We start from the raw sequence: 19881 nt of genomic DNA, 5'->3' as shown, positions 1-19881 counted from the left end.
ATGGAAAAGAATATCCACAAAAGCTCCATTATTCACTAGGACCCTCATAATAGGACTCTTTTTATTTACCGAAGTGGTAACCAGAGGATCATCCTGAGGAAATTTCAAACCTTCAGGGGCTGGGTCACCAAATTCAAGCATCATCTCTGACTTAGAACACTTAGATGGTTCTCCAACTATGTTCATCGCCTCTCTCGTATAAGCTTTTCGAGAGTTCCTTGTAGTACCAGTTGTTGTAGGACCTCCTGAGATCATATTGATTACTAGCCCTCGGGGTTGTGGGTTGTGACATCTGTTATTACCCCTTCAATAATCATCTCTTCGATCATTGCCTCTTTTTTGGCCTCCAGCCTCTTCACCCTTGGTGAAATATCCGAATTTTCCTCTTAGTATCAAATAATCGATCTCATCTTTAAGTTTCCTATAATTATCGGTATCATGACCAACATCTTTGTGGAACCTGTAGTATCGACTCTTGTCTCTTTTCTCAGGGTCTCCCTTTAGTGGCTTCGGCCATTTGAACTCTTTGTCCTTCACAATTTTCATAAGGATTTGGCTCCTTGGAGCGTTCAACCTTGCATATTCAATGAACCTTGGTTGCTGATTCTTCTTAGAAGAGGAGGAGTCAGAGCTTTTTCTAATTTGAGGATACTTTTCCTCGGCATCGTACTCCTGATCCGTCTTCCACTTCTTGTTTCCAGCGGGTTCATTACTCACAGTTGTCTTCTTCATACTTTCCTCCACCTTGATATACTTTTCAGCCCTATCCTGGAGCTGCAGCATGCTTTCGGGAGGGTGCTTAGCCAAGGACATCTTAAAGAAGTCGTCTCTAGTCCCTTGCTGTAGGGTTATCATAGCTACCTTATCGTCAAGATCAGGGACCTTCAAAGCCTCCTTCGTAAATTGATTCAGATATTCTCTCAGCGACTCATTTGCTCTTTAGACTATGCCTATGAGAGAGGCCGAACTCTTCTCATGTACTCTGCCACTTAAAAATTTCTTGATAAAATCTTGGCTCAAGTCCTTGAAAGATCCAATAGAATTTGGGGGTAAATGGCTGTATCACCTTTGAACCATACCCGATAGGGTTTGAGGAAAGGCCCGGAACTTGATAGCGTCGTTCACGGGCTGTAGCAACAGGTGTTGAGTGGCATTTATGACACTTTATAACGCTTCGTAAAGCTTTGGATTGATGTTTTGTACTCGAGTAATTAGTGTTTTTAACGTGTTTTTGTAGTGTTTTTGCATTTCAGGCATTTATCAGTAATACAGGTGAATTGGCATTGTTTGGATGCTAATATGGTGTTAGGATGGTGTCTAGAATAAAAGTTCATGAAAAGACTAGCTCAAACCAGCAAGAAAAGAAGAAGTCAATATTTTTTCCAGAGAGACGGCGCGCCCGTACTGTGATAGCGCGCGCCCACGCCAGGATGGCAGAATGTCAGCGCGCCCGCACTGGTCAAGCGCGCGGTCGCGCCAGGTCGGGAATTAAAATCCTGTTTCTTATGGAATTTTGATCCAGAAGACTTCTACTCTGCATGGGCTGCTATATAAATATAATTTAAGGTCGTTTCTCATAACAAGATGTACCAGAGCTTAAGGAGAAGGTGTAAGAAGACCGTAGAGCACAATTCAACCAAGGCGAAGAAGATCTAGTTTATTCTTGTGATTCTTTGTTTTAAGTTGTAACTTTGGATGCTAGTTTTCTTATTCGTACCCCTATACTCTTGTTTCGTACTTAGTTTTATTAAGTATAAAGACTACGTTTATTATATCACGTTTTCATCGGAACCCACGTTGATGATGATTCCGATTATGGGCTAATCGTTATCGTGGGGTTCTAACGGATTTATTTATGGATTTCTTTAGTTAATTCGTTTCGATGCCTTAGTGTGTGGTGATTGTATGATAACCTAGTTTTGGTTGTGCTTATTCGTCTTATGAGCGTCGTGAACTTATAAGATAGTCTGTTAATCTTTAATGAAGCGAAAGTGAATTTAAGGGTTTAGAACTTGCCATGCTAGCATAGGTTCATGTATTTGTTATGCATGATTCGTAGGTAATTTTAACCATCTTACTTGACCTATGTAATCACGAGAGATAACTTGTGCATTAAACCGTTATATTGTCAAATTCTATAGATATATAGGGTCTCAATATAATTGGTGTATATTCAGCTTCTATCTCTTTTGTGGATGTCTGGTAGTATGGTATTCGTACAATGAAAGTTGGTGTTTATCAGTTTTGTATTATCTTATTAGTGTCATCCACAAAAGAGAACATATGTTTATCAGTCTGGTAGTATGGTATTCGTACAACGAAAGTTGGTGTTTATCAGTTTCGTGTTATCTTATTAGTGTCATCCATAAAAGAGAACGTGTTAACCATACTAGTGTTGCATAAATACATTGATTAAAATTAACCTAAACCTATCCATGTGGGAACAAACTAGAATTTATTCTATATTACTTGTGATCGTGTATACTTTCGTGAATATTAGCGCGTGTTTTAGCCCTAACAAGTTTTTGGCACCGCTGCCGGGGATATAAGGGTTAATTTTTAGTTTATGTGTTTGTCATCATTGGTCGTTAAAGTTCATTGACTTGGACATTGTTATTTACTTAATTCCTTGTCGTGTTTCAGGTACTCTAGCGAGCGTGTATACATACGCGTTCTCGGTCTCATAAGAGGACACTGGATCAAGCTGATGAAGAAGTTGTAGTCGAGGAGAAAGTTGAAGAAGAGATCTTAGTTGAGAAAGAAGAATAGACTCTTATTGTAATGGGAGAACCAGAAGCGAATCCAAAGGCTTTGATGGACTACTCTCAACCGAAGATCGATGATATTCAGTCTAGCATTGTTCGACCAGCCATCTCGGCTAATACCTTTGAGATCAAGTCGAGCATGATTCAGATGATACAGAACTCAGTTCAGTTTAGTGGTTCTCCAACAGAAGACCCCAACATGCACATTAGTCATCGAGATCTGCGACACTTTCAAGTTCAATGGAGTTTCTGAAGATGCTATTAAGTTGAGACTTTTCTCATTCTCTCTACGGGATAAAGCTAAGTGATGGTTACATTATTTACCACCAGGGCCTATCACCAAATGAGAGGATCTTGCTCAGAAGTTCTTAACCAAATTTTTTTTTATGGCGAAGACTGCGGCAATCAGAAATGCACTTACTCAATTTGCTCAGCAATCTAGAGAATCTTTATGCGAGGCTTGGGATCGATATAAGGAGATGCTTAGGAAGTGTCCTCATCATGGGATGCCTGACTGGATGATCATTAACTGTTTCTATAATGGTTTGGGTGCTACTTCTAGACCCATGCTTGATGCAGCATCAGGAGGAACCTTGTGGGCTAAAAGCTACGATAAAGCTTATGAATTAATTGAATTGATGGCTGCTACTGAATCCCAGAATCCTACTCAGAGACTAACTCAGGGGCAAGGTAGCAAGAATTATGGAGTTGGATGCAACTACTGCTATAGCTGCTCAACTTAAGGCTTCGACGATGAAGGTGGATTCTCTGTCTAATTATGGAGTTAATCAGATCACTAGTGTCTATGAGCTTTGTGCTGGTGCCCATGAGACTGATCAGTGTGTCATTTCTAGTGAATCAGCTCAGTTCGTGAGCAACTTTCAGAGGTCGCAGCAACCTGTACCAGCCACCTATCATCCTAACAACCTCAATCATCCTAACTTTAGCTAGAGCAACACTCAGAATGCGGTTCAGCAACCTTATCAGCAGTATCCAGCAAAGCAGTACAACCCCCTGGTTTTCAGCAACCGCAATATGCACCAAGGCAACAACTCCAGCTGCAACAGTCTAATGAAAAATCTGAATTGGAAGAGTTAAGGCTCATGTGCAAGAGCCAAGCGGTTTCTATTAAGACCTTAGAAAATCAAATTAGGCAAATTGCCAATGCCTTGCTAAATCGTCAACCTTGGATACTTCCTAGTGACACTGAAGTAGCAGGAAAAAGGGAAGCAAAGGAGCAGGTAAAGGCAATTACATTGAGGTCTGGGAAGGTTGCGAATCCCGAACACTCTCAAGGTTCGGATGAAGAAGCTGTAGCTGAGGAAGAAGTGCAGAAGGAAGCTGAAGTGGAACCAAGGAAGACTATTGTTGAACACACTCCTCCTGAGGGTAATACAGGGGAGAAACAGACCTATCCTCCACCTCCCTTTCCTAAAAGGATGTAGAAGAAAAAGCTGGATAAGAAGTTTGATAAATTTCTGGAGGTGTTCAAGAAACTTCACATCAACATACCTTTCGCTGAAACTCTTGAACAGATGCCTAGTTATGCGAATTTTATGAAAGGTATTCTCTCTCGGGAGGTGAAGCTCGATAATTTAGAGACCGTTGCTCTCACGGACGAATGCAATACTGTGCTGCAACAGAAGTTGCCTCTGAAGCTTAAAGATCCTTGAAGCTTCACTATTCCTTGCACCATTGGAAAAGTGTTGTTTGACAAATGCTTATATGACTTGGGAGCTAGGATCAATCTGATGCCTTTGTCAATCTTCAAGAAGTTGAACTTGCCTGATCCAAAGCCTACTTATATGACTCTGCAACTGGCTGATCGTTCTATTACATATCCGCGAGGCATTGTTGAGGATGTTTTGGTCAAGGTGGATAAACTCATTTTTTAGCAAGATTGAAGTTGTATGTATATCTTAACAATACTGGTTTGGATAACTCAACATAGGACATGGACTTTGAAATAATCTATGTTCCACTAGAATCAGTACATATTGGTTATTGGGTATATGCACAAAAGGTTTTGTTAGCTGTAGTGAAGAAGACGTCAACAGTGATCTGTATGAAGTTCATTAATATATTTAGGCATCGGAAGAATAAGGTTGGAGTCATTCGAAGCAGTTATCAGAATCAGTGTGAAGAGCAAAAGGATTCCTAGTGTAGTTGGTTATATTTGGTAGAAATCTTAACAGTGGTTTATACGGGTATAATACGAAGGCCTGAGAACGGAACTAGTCGTCTGTGAACCGGACCCGTGCACTAGAAGTCAGTGATCCGTGAAAGGAAATGGAGTATTATTTTAGGAACATTGTTAAGTGGGTTTTGTACTCGATAAGTCTGGAAATATTTTGAGGTACAAAATCCCGGAGATTAGAAGGCCTCCAGATATAGAGGAGTACAGCCCGAGGACTTACTGGATCTATTTTTAATCAGTGACTGATTTTTGATTAAATGAATAAATGGAAACTAATTCATTTATTTATTTAATTTATATCACAATTGATTTTAAAAGAAATAAATTAATAATTGATTTTTTATTAAATAAATAAATGAATTTCAAATCATTTATTTATTTAATTTAATATCAATACTTAATTTTGGAAAAATAAATTAATATTTGAACTTTTAATTAAATAAATAAATGAATTTATTTATTTAATTAAATAACAAAATCTTTATTTTTTTGTGATTTTCTGTCAGCCAGTTTCTTTTTAGTTGCACGCATGCACAGTCATTCGGTTGTTTGCAAATCAAATGAATGAAGCCAGGAGGTGTACATATTTGATTTATGAAATTGAAAGAAAGTGGAATGCATGTGAGCAGTTGTTTGATTTTTTTATTTTTCAAAAGAAAAACGAACTCAGCTTGTACAATAAACAGAGTAATGGTCTGTGGTTTGATGTTTGCACGCGGGATCCGCATACTCATTTTGATCAAAAGAATTGAACCAGTACGATTCAACTCTAGCACCTGTGTTTCTTTGTCTGGCTCAACCCACATGCGCGTGATGCACACGCGCTTTCATCCTTACTCTCTTCTCCGCGCGTGTACAGCACGCAGCTCCTCCTGTCTTGGTTCTTTTCGCGTCTACGACAATCAACTACTCCTGCGTTGCTGTTGGTTTTTGTTCAAAATAAAAGAGATCAATTGCCTTATTTGTACAACACAAAATGCAATCTACTGCTCGAGTCGCCACAGAGATTTTGGAAGAGGTCGCCATAGAAATATAGTGCATAAATTGACTAAGGCAAAGACGACAGTAGTGATCGCCGCACAGGAATGCAACTTAAATTTTTCCAAGGCAATTGTGCACTACAGGGTACATCTTGGTCGCCATAGAAAATGAATTTTGAAAAATAATTGCAAGGCAACAGCTCACCTCTCTACTGTGATCGCTATACAACTTATTCTTGCGAGCTGTACAATTTTAAATGTGTGGACATGGTTAAGCCACATTTTTTAGTCCTTATCTCTCCTACATTCTACCTCCTACAAAACCAAAGAATTACAGCAGATTGAAAACACTTTCCAGCAAAAACTCTATCGAAGCTCTGCAGAATTTTTTTTCTTGGAGAGTTGGTTGATTTCATTTATTGAAATTAAGGAGAGAAGTGCTGCCCAATTTGTTCCACGCCAATTAAAACCTTACAAACTTGTAACACTCATTATTTAAAGCTCTCTTGATTGTATTTAATATCTTTTGATAGAAGCTTTAAATTATTAGAGTGATAGATAGAACCTTAGATCGATAGGTATTATTTTGGTTCTCTCTATATTTAATGCTTCAAGTTATTTATATTCGGAGTTATAAACAAACCTTTACGGTTTAATTTCTTAATAATAAGAATTATTTCGTGAATCTCTTAGTGTTTGTTTATTTCATTTTCGAGGTTTATTTTCCACTGCAATTAATTTTAGAAAACGAAGAACATACATTCACCCCCCCTGTATATACATTTGGACCTAACAATTGGTATCAGAGCTTGTTGATCGATATACAGATCTGATATGTTAGATTAGTAAGTTTTGTTGTTGATTTTGGTTGTACGGAGTCTGGGAGTGCTTTCGGTGTGTAAAGCTGATTTAGATTTGTTGGTTTTGACTTGACTGGTTTAGTATTGTTGACTAACTGGGTTATCGTATTTTGAGACGGTATATTACAAATTTTTCTCAGATCTGAAAAGATGAGTTCTCATAAAGTTAGTGGTATCAAGGTTCCTGAGTTTGATAAATCGAGATATAATCTATGGAAAAAAAATGCTATTGTATATTCGGTTGTCGAATCCAAAGTTTATGAGAGTATTGAGAGAAGGAAGACATGTGCCGATGAAGGATCATCCGAAGTTGCCTAATATGAGGATGACATATCCTGAAGCAGAATGGAGTGCTCGTGATAAAGAACTGATAGCTCTGGATGAAGGCATGCAGCTTATTTTGGTGGATTTGATGGATGCTGATATGAGTCACCAAATTATGGTCTATAAAAGTACAAGGCACATGTGGGAAACCATAGAACTGCTTATGGAAGGAAATGAAGATGTCAGGCAGAATCGATTAGATATCTTGACTTCACAATGTTAAGTCCTTGCCTGGAGATAGTATTACTCAAGTCTTTGAAAGACTGAACAAGCTGCTAAATGAATTAAGTATTTATGGCAAGACTTATCCTTAGAGAGAAGTCAACAGGAAGTTTATGCTAGTCCTACCTCACCACTTAGAGAATAAGCCTTCATCTGTTCGTGAGCATGTTGACTTTGAAACCATGACACTTGAGAAGTTGTATGGTAAACTGAAGACTCATGAAATGGAGCAAGAACAAAGGAATATCATCTATGATGGTGTTACAGTTGATAGAAAGAATGCTGAACTACTCAAGACAACTGCACTTGTAGCCAGTGGAATCAAAGAGCTTGACATTACTGCTGAAAAGCCTAAGTCTAAAGCTGAAACGCTCTTTGAAGCTGAGATGGATGATGGAAACCTCTCTGGGAATCCAAGTGACTATTACACCACTGAGGAGCTGTAAAGCATGGAAAATCCTATCATGGCCAACTTAGCTGGGATGTTCAGTAACATCAGGTTTAGAAGGAAGCAAGGCTTTAGGGGTTCTGGAAGCAGCAACCGTGGTCAGAGGTCAAGTTCATCTTCTGGATCAGGTTACAAGACAGGGATGGTTGAAAGAAGCAAGTTCAGATGCTATAACTGTGATGAGGTTGGGAACTTTTCCACTGAATGTAGGAAGCCTCAATAAACAAGGGATAAAGGCAAAGCTTATCAGAAGAAGGGCTCGGGTAGCTCAAGGAAGTATCCAGTGAAATCTTACATAGCTGAGGGGAAGAGCTGGGATGACACTGATGATGAAGAAGAGCAATATGGAAATCTTGCATTGATGGCAGAATCTTCATCTCAGGTAACATTTCCAACTATTCGTGCTTTACCTCCAGATAACTTGTGTGAGAATGAACACTGTGTCGCCTTCAGGCAGACTGTCCTAGTGTATGGAAATGTTATTTCTCATCACTATCTTAATGCACGATACAATATAAAGGAATGCATTGAATAACATGATGCCGTGAAAGAAGTGTATAGAAATGTTATTACTACACTAAGATGTACTCAACTTGATGTCGAAGACCTTAAAGTAGAACTAAAGAAAGTTAAAGATGAAAATGATAAATTAGTTCTAGATAGGGCCAGTGTTGAGAATCGTAAGCAAACCAATATATATTAGAGCTTAAGATTACTAAGCACCTTGAGAAAGAGGAAGAGCTTAAGAACAAGAATGCAGAATTAGAAACTAAATTGCATGCTTTTACTGATTCTGCAAATCTTGCTAAGAAGCTTATATCTGATCAAGTAGTAGGTGGAAAGGTTGGGATAGGTCTAGACTACGAAGAACTTAGAAAAGCTTCTAAGAAATGAGTAGTTTAAAATGACCCTATGAAGAAAGTTGTTAATCCCTCTAGTATACCTCATGTTCTTAAGGTAGCTAAGAAGCCTCTTTTTAAGAAATAACTGTTGAGCCTTTTGATGATGATAATCTTTATATTCATCATGAGATGCTTGTTGAGGATCTCGAGCTCTCAAGGAGACAAAGGTAAAAAAACCTATGTCTGTTGCTAGTGACTCTGACTTATCTTTTATCGGACTAGGTTTTACTTCCAAGAATAAGAAGAATAGAAGTAGAAATGGCAGGATAGACTCTAATGGCCCTAGGAAGTTATATAATAGTTATGGTTTTGCTGGTCACCTTACTTATGCTTGTAGAAAGGTTAAAGTAGACAATGTTAAGAATGCTCATGTACATAATATGCCTAACATGCCTAAAGTTTCTAAGTGTGATAAATCTGTATGCATGCTATGTGTAGTATCTTTTATGCACACTTATCTTGATTCCACACACTCACATAATACATCTCATGATCATGATAAGCAAGTTAGTAAGAACACTGGTAGATCAAAGACTGTAAGCCCTCCTAAAGCTAGTAAAGTGGCACATGTCACCAAGCCCAAGAGCAAGTCTATTAGTGCTTCTGAACGTGACAAGGAAATAGTCAATGATAAAGCAAAAATTGTTAAGCCTGTCAATTCTGTTAAGAGAAATGTTATATATTTAAATGCTTCTAAGTCTTCTGGACCCAACTTAGTTTGGGTACCAAAGAAAACTTAATCACTTTTGTTTTCAGAGCATTAAGTATAAGAAGGTCATGTGGATTCTGAACAGCGGATGTTCAAGGCATATGACTAGAGATAGAGCCCTTCTATTAAAGGTGGTTGAGAAAGCTGGCCCAGTGGTTACTTTTGGATATGACAACAAAGGTTATACTAAGGGATATGGCTGTTTGGAAATTGGCAATATAATCATTGAAGAAATCTCTCTGGTTGAAGGTCTTATGCACAATCTTCTCAGTATCAGTCAATTCTGTGATAAAGGATGTGAAGTGTTGTTCAAGAAGAAGAAGTGTTTGATCTCTAATCAGAAGAATGAGAAGCTGACTCTCAATAGAGTCAGAAAGGGTGATTTGTTCGTAGCTGACTATAATTCTGTAGATGGTCAAGTAATGTGCTTTTACAGTAAAGCCTCTCCGCATGAAAGTTGGTTATGGCATAAGAAGCTCTCCCACTTTAACTTCAAGACCATGAAATCTTTGGTTAAGAGGGAATTAGTGAGAGGATTACCCGAGATGGAATTCAGTCCTGATGGACTTTATGAAGTATGTGAGAAGGGAAAGTCAAATAGGGCATCACACAAGAAGAAGACAATGACTGACATCACTGAACCACTACAACTCCTTCAAATGGATTTGTTTGGTCTTATCAACGTCATGTCTATGTCAAGAAAGAAATATGGCTTAGTGATTATTGATGACTATTCCAGATACACGTGGGTGTTATTCTTACATTCAAAGGATGAAGCACCTGATATGATTATTAATCACATTAACAAGATTGAGTTAGAAGCTGGAGTGCCTGTGCGAACAGTCAGATCATATAATGGAACAGAATTCAGAAATGCAAAACTGAATGATTTATGTGTTGAGAAGGGCATCTCAAGATAGTTTTTAGCACCAAGGACTCCACAATAAAATGGAGTGGCTGAAAGGAAGAATCGAACATTGGTTAAAGATGCAAGGACTATGTTAAATGAAGCCAATCTTTGTACCTACTTTTGGGCTGAAGCAGTTAACACTGCATGCTATACTCAAAACAGAACCCTGATCAACAAGGTATATGAGAAGATCCCATATGAGTTAATAGCCAATGAGAAACCAATAGTGAGATACTTTCATGTGTTTGGAGGAAAGTGCTTTGTGCTTAAGGACGATGAGCATCTTGGAAAGTTTGATGCTAAAGCTGAAGAAGGTATCTTTTTGGGCTATTCTATGGAGTCAAAGGCTTACAGGATGTATGTGATTAGTGATCAAAAGGTTGTGGAAAGCCTTAATGTAACATTTGATAACGCCAAGCTCCCAAGTATTCAGAAGGAAGATGATAGTGATAATCTTGATGTTGAAGATCTTTCTGATGGAGAAGATGAACCTGAAGTTATTCCAAACAACAATGACAAAGGCAATGATCCTGATGATCATAATTTTGATGCAGATTCTGAAGGAAATGGTCATGAGACAAGTTACACTATCTCAGAGACTAGTCCTCAAGCTTCAGATTCTGGAGATCAAGCTGGCAACAACTCAGGGGGAGCAGAACAAGGAGAAGAACAAGGATCCGGTATTCAGACACAACACAATTCTGGAAATGCCGAGTCATCAAGGGATAGTCTACCAAGACATAGATTATGGATTAAAGACCACCCTCGGAACTTGATTCTTAGTAATCCAGACAGTGAAGTTAAGACTAGAAGAGCTACAGTAATGAATGTTTCTATTCTGGGTTTCAATCTCAAATGGAGCCAAAGAAAGTAGATGAAGCTCTTGGAGATCCTGATTGGGTGATTACTATGCAAGAGGAACTCAATCAGTTCGAATGACAAAAAGTGTGGAAGCTTGTACCCAGACCTAAAGACAAATCAGTGATTGGCATAAAATGGGTTTTCAAAAACAAGCTTGATGAAAATGGAATTGTAACAAGGAACAAGGCGAGACTGGTTGCTAAGGGATATTCTCAAGAAGAAGGGATTGACTACGATGAAACCTTTGCACCAGTTGCTAGACTTGAAGCCATCAGGATGTTTTTAGCATTTGCAGCACATTCAAACTTCAAGGTATATCAGATGGATGTGAAAAGTGCTTTCCTAAATGGTGAGCTTGAAGAAGAGGTCTATGTGGAGCAACCCCCTGGTTTCATAGATTCTGAGTTTGAAGAGTCTATTTTCTCTTCAAGGCTCTGTATGGTCTAAAGCAAGCGCCGAGAACATGGTATGACACTTTATCAGAATTTCTTCTTCAAAATGGTTTCACTAGAGGTGTCATAGATAAGACTCTGTTTCATAAGAATCATAAAGATGATACCATATTTGTGCAAGTCTATGTTGACGACATTATATTTGGGTCTACGAATGATGCACTTTGTTCAAGGTTTGCTAAGCTTATGCAGACTAGGTATGAGATGAGTATGATGGGTGAGTTGAGCTACTTCCTTGGACTACAAGTGAGTCAGATTTCAGAAATACATCAGAGATCTTCTGAAAAAATATCAGTTGGAAGACTCAACACCTGCTAAGACTCCGATGGCAACTGCCACAAAACTTGATTAAGACAAGTCTGGTAAGATGGTGGACATCACTTATTATCGAGGCATGATTGGATCATTACTCTACCTGACTGCGAGTCGTCCAGATATTAGGTTTGCTACATGCTTGTGTGCACGGTTCCAAGCTGATCCAAAGGAATCTCATATTATAGCCGTCAAAAGAATTTTCAAATATCTGAAGGGTACACCTAATCTAGGTATCTGGTATCCTAAAGATACGGGTTTTGATCTCATCGGATACACAGATTCTGATTATGCTGGTTGTAAGATTGATCAGAAGAGTACTTCAGGAAGCTGTCAATTTATTGGGAGAAGATTGTTTTCTTGGTTTAGTAAGAAGCAGCATTCAATTTCTACACCTACTGCTGAAACTGAATACATTGTTGCTGGTAGCTGCTGTTCTCGACTTCTTTGGATGAGAAACTAACTCTGAGACTATATACTTGATTTGAAGAATATTCCTATCTACTGTGACAACACAAGTGTCATAGAAATCTCAAACAATCATGTTCAGCATTCAAGGACCAAACATATTGATATAAGTTATCATTTCATTCGAGAGCATATAGCGAATGGTATTGTGGAACTTCATTATGTTCCCACAACGGATCAAATTGCAGACATCTTCATGAAGCCACTTGATGAATCTACCTTCAACAAGTTGGTTAGTGAACTTGTCATGTTGAATTTGTCCAATTAATTGGAAATCAACAAACGTAATTTGGCACGGGTAAACTTTACTATCCCAATGATGATGCTTTGAGGGGAAAGTAAGTTTACAAATCTATTCATTATATATATATCCATGTTTATAAACTTGTTTTGAAGCTAACTGATTACATGTGTTAAATGTTATATGTAAGTGGTAAGTAAGTTAGAGTTTTTGATGCAATATATTAGTCGTTTGAATATTTACATGTTATATATTTAATATGATGCAAACACTCATGATATTGATATTTATTTTAGCACACACACACATCTCATTATTGTTTGCACTTTGATCTAAGACCATATAATCTCATTTGTGATCGTTTCATGACTCTGATTTATAGTTTTAGATCCTGTGCAACTAATTTGAGTACTCTGATGATATCTTATGTGATTATATCATATTTCGGAGTGATTCTGTATGATTTTTGAGCTTCAGACCCTAAGTAACTTTGACAACAGATTTCTTGGTCACTCGGATTCTCCTTTTATACTAGAATAGCTCTGTCTGTTTTGTGCTAGCATAAATATGCAGCATAACTAGTGATAGTTATGACATGATTATGTCAGGAGTAGTTTTTAATTGGTTTAGCCTTGTGTTGACGTATCAATTGGTGTAGACTTGTTGAATATACTCTTGGCATAATTAATTGTTTTTATGACTTATGTGTTAACTATGTGTGTAACTCTGATGATCTTATTATGCTTATGTTTTGTTCTGGATATTTGATCCTGATATATTTCCTATACTTTGATTACCTTATGCAAGTCTTATAGTTTAGAACAATGTTACTTTCTTTCCTCTATAGTATTGATCTGTATTAGACTAACCTGAATTATTTTGAGCTAATGAGATTTGATTGAGTAGTACCGTCAAAAGAATCAGAAAGCATGATCATCTGAGACATCCTTCATGAATCCATAATATGGTAAGCAAAGGTAATAGATCTCTGATTCTGAAATCACTTTGTTCATGATCATCAAACTCTCTGATATTGTACTTCGAAAGTTTGTGATCTTCAACACCCTCAGTGGTTTTAGGAACTGACTAGGATCCTATCAAACCTCATAGGTTCTAGCCCAAGTCATTAGAACCAAACACTTCTCAAACAGTATTCCATTACCTTGCTCTGATACATCCCCCAGATTTTGCTCTGATTCACTTAATTTTCTTGAGATATCAACTCAGTGATCAGACAAAATTACCATTTGGTTTAGGATTTGTGTTGAGAATGAGGGAGATAGTGCCAAGAAGCACCACATATGGAAAGGTCAACCCTACAGCTCTGTCTCTCACAAAGAAGTGGAGTATCTATAACCTGAGACATCTGTAAGCCCATTTTTATTCTCTCAAAAGGATATAGAGCTAAAAAGACATATAAACAGTTACTAGGTGCATTCTCCCAACAGAATGTTATCTATTAAAAATTTGCCTGTCATCCAGGGCATCTGTATAAGAGTCACTACCCCTTGACCAAAATGTTTCCAATGCACATGTGAGATTCACACACACAAGAAAGGTATTGACGCAATAATTTATTGTCAAACCATATCAAGGTCAATGGCAGTAGGTTGAAATCTGGATCATGTTCTACTCTTTATCTCTGATTTTGAATAAGAACATATGATCCTGGTTGGTTACTTTGATAAGTCCTCACAGACTTTAGAAGAAATATTTAATCCCTAATGGCATATCGTTGATCATTGGTTATCTTCCCAGAATTTAAATCTGGAAATGATTTTGACTTAGTCAAAACAGAAACTTGTAAATGAGGATTCAGATATCAACTAACGAGTTTATAAGGTATACTTCTTCATGGAAGTTGAGGGATATCAGGAATTCTGCCGATTAAAAGAATCCTAATTTCCCCTCTCAGAAGAAACATTTTTGAATCTCTTGACTGAGACTTTCCATCCTTGAAGGTGGAAGGCAACTTTTCTATGAAAAGGATTTTCTTGCAGGTACACTTGGATGTTTGGAGCTTTGAGTGAGTGACACACTGTGAGACTGAGTGACAAACACTTGAGTGTAGAGTGGAGTGAAATACAAATGTGAGATCACTAAACATAAATCACACACTTACACTGTGAGGAATTGGTTACCAAATAGTCTCTTCACTTGGTTGGTTCATCCTAAGGTTCTACTCTGAATACATTTTGAAGGATTACTCAACTAAGGGGGAGAGATTATATAGAGATTATGGACTGACAATCTTTCTTTCTGTAACTAAGAAGAGGGATTTTATAACTTTATTGTACTAAGGAAGGGATTCTTCATCTTAGGGGGAAAGATTATTGGGCTTCGGTTACAAGTTCCAAAATGTGTCTATGTGCTTTATGGGAAGATCTGAAGATGATTGAAGACAATATTTGGAAGACGTATATATCTGTAACTTTATATAAGGGAGAGAAGAATCTGTTATCTGCTGAAGCTGAATGCATATAGAAGTTGCGGTAGATATAAGATAGTATTATTCCAAGTTCAGGATTGAAAGTTGAAAGTTGAAAGTTGATTGAAGATTTTTGGATAAGGTTAGTTGAGTTATCCTCCAAACTGTTGCTTCTCCATTATTATTTGACCGTCAGGTGTAACAGTCAAATAGGGGGAGATTGTTGAGCAAGATTGAAGCTGTATGTATATCTCAACAATACTGGTTTGGCTAACTCACCATAGAACAAGGACTTTGAAATAATCTATGTTCCACTAGGATCAGTACAAATTGGTTATTGAGTATATGCACAAAAGGTTTTGATAGCTGCAGTGAAGAAGACGTCAACAGTGATCCGTATGAAGTTCATTAATATGTTCAGGCATCGAAGGAATAAGGTTGGAGTCATTCGAAGCAATTGTCAGAATCAGTGTGAAGATCTAAAGGATTCCTAGTGTAGTTGGTTATATTTGGTAGAAATCTTAACAATGGTTTATACGGGTATAATATGAAGGCCTGAGAGCGGAACTAGTCGTCTTTGAACCAGATCCGTGCACTAGACGTCAGTGATCCGTTAAAGGAAATGGAGTATTATTTTTAGGAACATTGTTAAGTGGGTTTTGTACTCGAGGAGTCTAGAAATATTTTGAGGTACAAAATCCTGGAGATTAGAAGGCCTGCAGATACAGAGGAGTACAGCCTGAGGACTTACTGGATCTATTTTTAATCAGTGACTGATTTTTGATTAAATGAATAAATATAAACTAATTCATTTATTTATTTAATTTTATATCACAATTAATTTTAAACGAAATAAATTAATAATTGATTTTTTATTAAATGAATAAATGAATTTCAAATCATTTATTTATTTAATTTAATATCAATACTTAATTTTGGAAAAATAAATTAATATTTGAACTTTTAATTAAATAAATAAATGAATTTATTTATTTAATTAAATAACAAAATCTTTATTTTTTTGTGATTTTCTGTCAGCCAGTTTCTTTTTAGTTGCACGCATGCACAGTCATTCGGTTGTTTGCAAATCAAATGAATGAAGCCAGGAGGTGTACATATTTGATTTATGAAATTGAAAGAAAGTGGAATGCATGTGAGCAGTTGTTTGATTTTTTTATTTTTCAAAAGAAAAACGAACTCAGCTTGTACAATAAACAGAGTAATGGTCCGTAATTTGATGTCTGCACGCGGGACCCGCATACTCATTGTGATCAAAAGAATTAAACCAGTACAATTCAACTCTGGCAGCTGCGTTTCTTTATCTGGCTCAACCCACACGCGCGTCATGTGCACGCACTCTCATCCTTGTTCTCTTCTCCGCGCGTGGACAGCAAGCAGCTCCTCCTCTATTGGTTCTTTTTGCGTGTACGACAATCAACTACTCCTGTGTTGCTATTTGTTTTTGTCCAAAATAAAAGAGATCAATTGCCTTATTTGTACAACACAGAATGCAATCTACTGCTTGAGTCGCCACAGAGATTTTTGAAGAGGTCGCCATAGAAATATAGTGCACAAATTGATTAAGGTAATGACGGCAGTAGTGATCGCCACACAGGAATACAACTTAAATTTTTCCAAGGCAATTGTGCACTACAAGGTACATCTTGGTCGCCATAGAAAATAAATTTTGGAAAATAATTGCAAGGCAACAGCTCACCTCTCTACTGTGATCGCCATACAACTTATTCTTGCGAGATGTACAATTTTAAATGTGTGGACATGGTTAAGCCACATTTTTTAGTCCTTATCTCTCCTACATTCTATGTCACACCCCCAACTTAAACAGCAAAATAAATATAGCTATTACATCATTTTAATGAAGAATACACAACCAAATCCAAGATCTTACAGTTTAGGGTTTGGAACAGCCCAACACTACCAACTATTACATCTGATTACAAATACCGAGTCCTCACACAACTATTATTACTTATTCTACCTGAACTCGAACATAAGTATCAGCATCACAGATCTTACGGGCAGTCTGCTTGAATCTAACCATAACTGCTAGCTGTAATATCAGGGTAAAGCAAGGAGTGAGCCAAATGTTCAACAAGTGCTAACAGTACGACAGAAAACATAAATTGAGATATACTTTTAAGAATGACAATGGAAAGACATAACTAATGATAACGAGAGATAAAACTATGTGAGATGGCATCATTTTGCTTGCATCAAAATAATTTTAAAATCATGTCTTAATCAAAATCATTTTATGACGCTACGGATTACAGCCGGTGATCAGCCGCGAAGTAATCCCGAACCTCGCTGGGTTCTAAAACATTAACGGGAATCCCTAGGCAACTTTTAAGCCTAATATAAGTGTGGAAAGGACTCGCGTCTCAGTCCAGATCCACTATTCAAGAAAACATTTATCCCCCTTTGGGACTGAAAACCCACATTTTATTTATTTCAAAAGCTGATGCCGAATTGTAACAAAATCTCTTTTAACAGTAAATATTTTTATTAAGGGATTATAGATCAACTCGAAACATGGGAAATATGGTACTAAATCTCAGGGCCATAATTCACAAAACTTTACTCTATTAGGGTAACCAAAAGGTTTTCATATGTCAGAACTTGGACAGGAAAATATGGTGAGACTAATGGATAATATGAAGGGGAATGCCAAAATGGGCTTAAAGCAATGGTTTCTCGTCAAGGTACAGGTGTTGGATCATTAAGAAGATAAGCTTCACGAATACTATGGGTGTTACGGTAATGATCTCTAGCTCAGGATGTATATATATATATATATCAGAATTGTCAAGCTTTAGGATAGGAAAGAGGGTATCAATCAATGAGGAAACATGTTGGTAAGTTTCTGACTATCAGAGTTCAAGGTAAGGTTCTATAGGGGTTCAAGTATCAGGATGAGATATCAATACTTAGGAATCATCAGCATGTTAATCAAGAGGATCAATCAAGTAATATAACAACTCTTTATTTTATCATGGCATTTAACTATCATGAAAAGACTTTTGAACTACTTCCAATACATACTCGAGGGTTCATGGCATTTCTATATAATTCAAAGATAAACGAGAGATACGCTTGATTTAAACATATCAAAATGACTCAGGATAATTGCATCGATATATATGAACTGTTTATAGTAAATACGAAGGTCAAGTTGAATCACTTGCCTTGAGATAGGCTGGTCTGGTCTGACTGGTAGGAGCAACTAGAGCTTCACTCGACTTTTATGGCAAGTTTTCCCTCGTCTCGAGATCCTACATAAATAATAATAATCCTCATTATAATATATTCTTACCATCTTAACCTATTTACAACCCGAAATTAAACATGGATGGCACTTAGGCCTATACGCACCTAATTTATATCCACCTTTATATGTCAAATATACACACGTAGCCACATAATCACATATCGTATAATACCAAATAACACCATATATACCATAATTCAACACTAGGCTTGGATGATCTCGACTCACCACTTAAGTCACTTGGTCGCTAAACTAGACAAAGTCTTCAAATTTTGGCTTCCTAACTCGATGTGTCTTTCCTGAATTATCCAAAACCTATTGACCCTCACTTGTGCCTTTTGCTCTACTGAACTTATACTATCTTACAACTATGGTGGTCGACCTAATACTCACTTCTAAGTGTTCTAAAACTATGTGATAAGTGATAGTGCTCACTGGTGCAAATTTCAGAATGACAACTATAGTTTCTTGAGTGCATTAGGCACTCTTAAATTACAAGTTTTCCTTCAAAACTTTTACACAAGACTCTCCTGACCTAAGGGCATCTCACAAACTTGATGTGGCTCAAGGGCCTGGCTTGGGCCTTCTTGGGCCTAAGCTAAAAGTCCAAGGTTCCCCTGCTTTTCTGGGCAGAAAACGCCCTGACTTGAATTAACTTGTGACACATGGTTCTAACTCATATCCTATGAACTATGGTTGGAAAAACTTTTCTGACACTCCCTCTAACTAAGTCCCAATAGGGCCTAATGAGGGCCTACCCATGACATGGTCAAATCTCCCTATTTCTAAGTTGCAACAAAACTGTCCCCTGCTGGACATATTTTGTTATTCTACTTGTGCACCTAACCAAATGACATGAAAACCTCCAACCAACTCCTAGAACCTTTTATATACTCCCAATACTAACTTCTGGTGGCTTGGGCCTCAAAGTGCACACCAATGACATGGTCAAAACTCACTCTAAACCTCAGGGTACTAAACTGATTTTCTGCAGAAACTATAACTCTCATTTCTCCAAGGTTTTGACTTGACAAACTCAACTACCAACAACCCAATACTCAAACCAAGACTTAAACATGGTAATCTACTGAACTAACTCCCTTATTCTCAAAATAACCTTGGGTGAGATCATCCTTACCTAAGGTACAATTATGGCAAAACAAGAGAATCTACACTTCACAAATCACAAATCTTCATGCTTTCGAAACAACAAGGTATGCATTTTTATAAAAGATAATCACGAATTACTACCATGCAACAAGAAGCATAAATCAATATTAACACATTATACCTACTGAAATTAAGGCTCACTAACAAAATCTTTCCAAATGATCAAAATCTTACAACATTCTAAGAAAAATCCTCATGCATGCATGCCTTCGGGTTTTTCAAACCAAAACAACACATTTTCTACATATATTCCATCTTAAAATTGGCATGCAAGCCTATCATAAGGTATACCTAGATGATCACTTAGCATGCAAGGAGTTTTATCAAATTTTCACCAGAAAAT

At 37.3% G+C, this 19881-nt stretch overlaps 1 non-coding gene across 1 annotated transcript; it reads right to left on the bottom strand.

Moving 5' to 3' along the window:
- Positions 1-3166: 3166 nt before the first annotated feature.
- On the bottom strand, positions 3167-3273 carry LOC141663420 (small nucleolar RNA R71). The gene has a single exon (XR_012551492.1). It is a non-coding gene; the product is annotated as a small nucleolar RNA R71 (small nucleolar RNA).
- Between the last annotated feature and the right edge of the window lie 16608 nt (positions 3274-19881).

This window comes from Apium graveolens, chromosome 5 (assembly GCF_009905375.1).
Source record: "Apium graveolens cultivar Ventura chromosome 5, ASM990537v1, whole genome shotgun sequence".
NCBI lineage: Eukaryota > Viridiplantae > Streptophyta > Magnoliopsida > Apiales > Apiaceae > Apium > Apium graveolens.
Note: the sequence above shows the minus strand (reverse complement) of the source record. Positions and strands in the feature narration are given on the sequence as shown.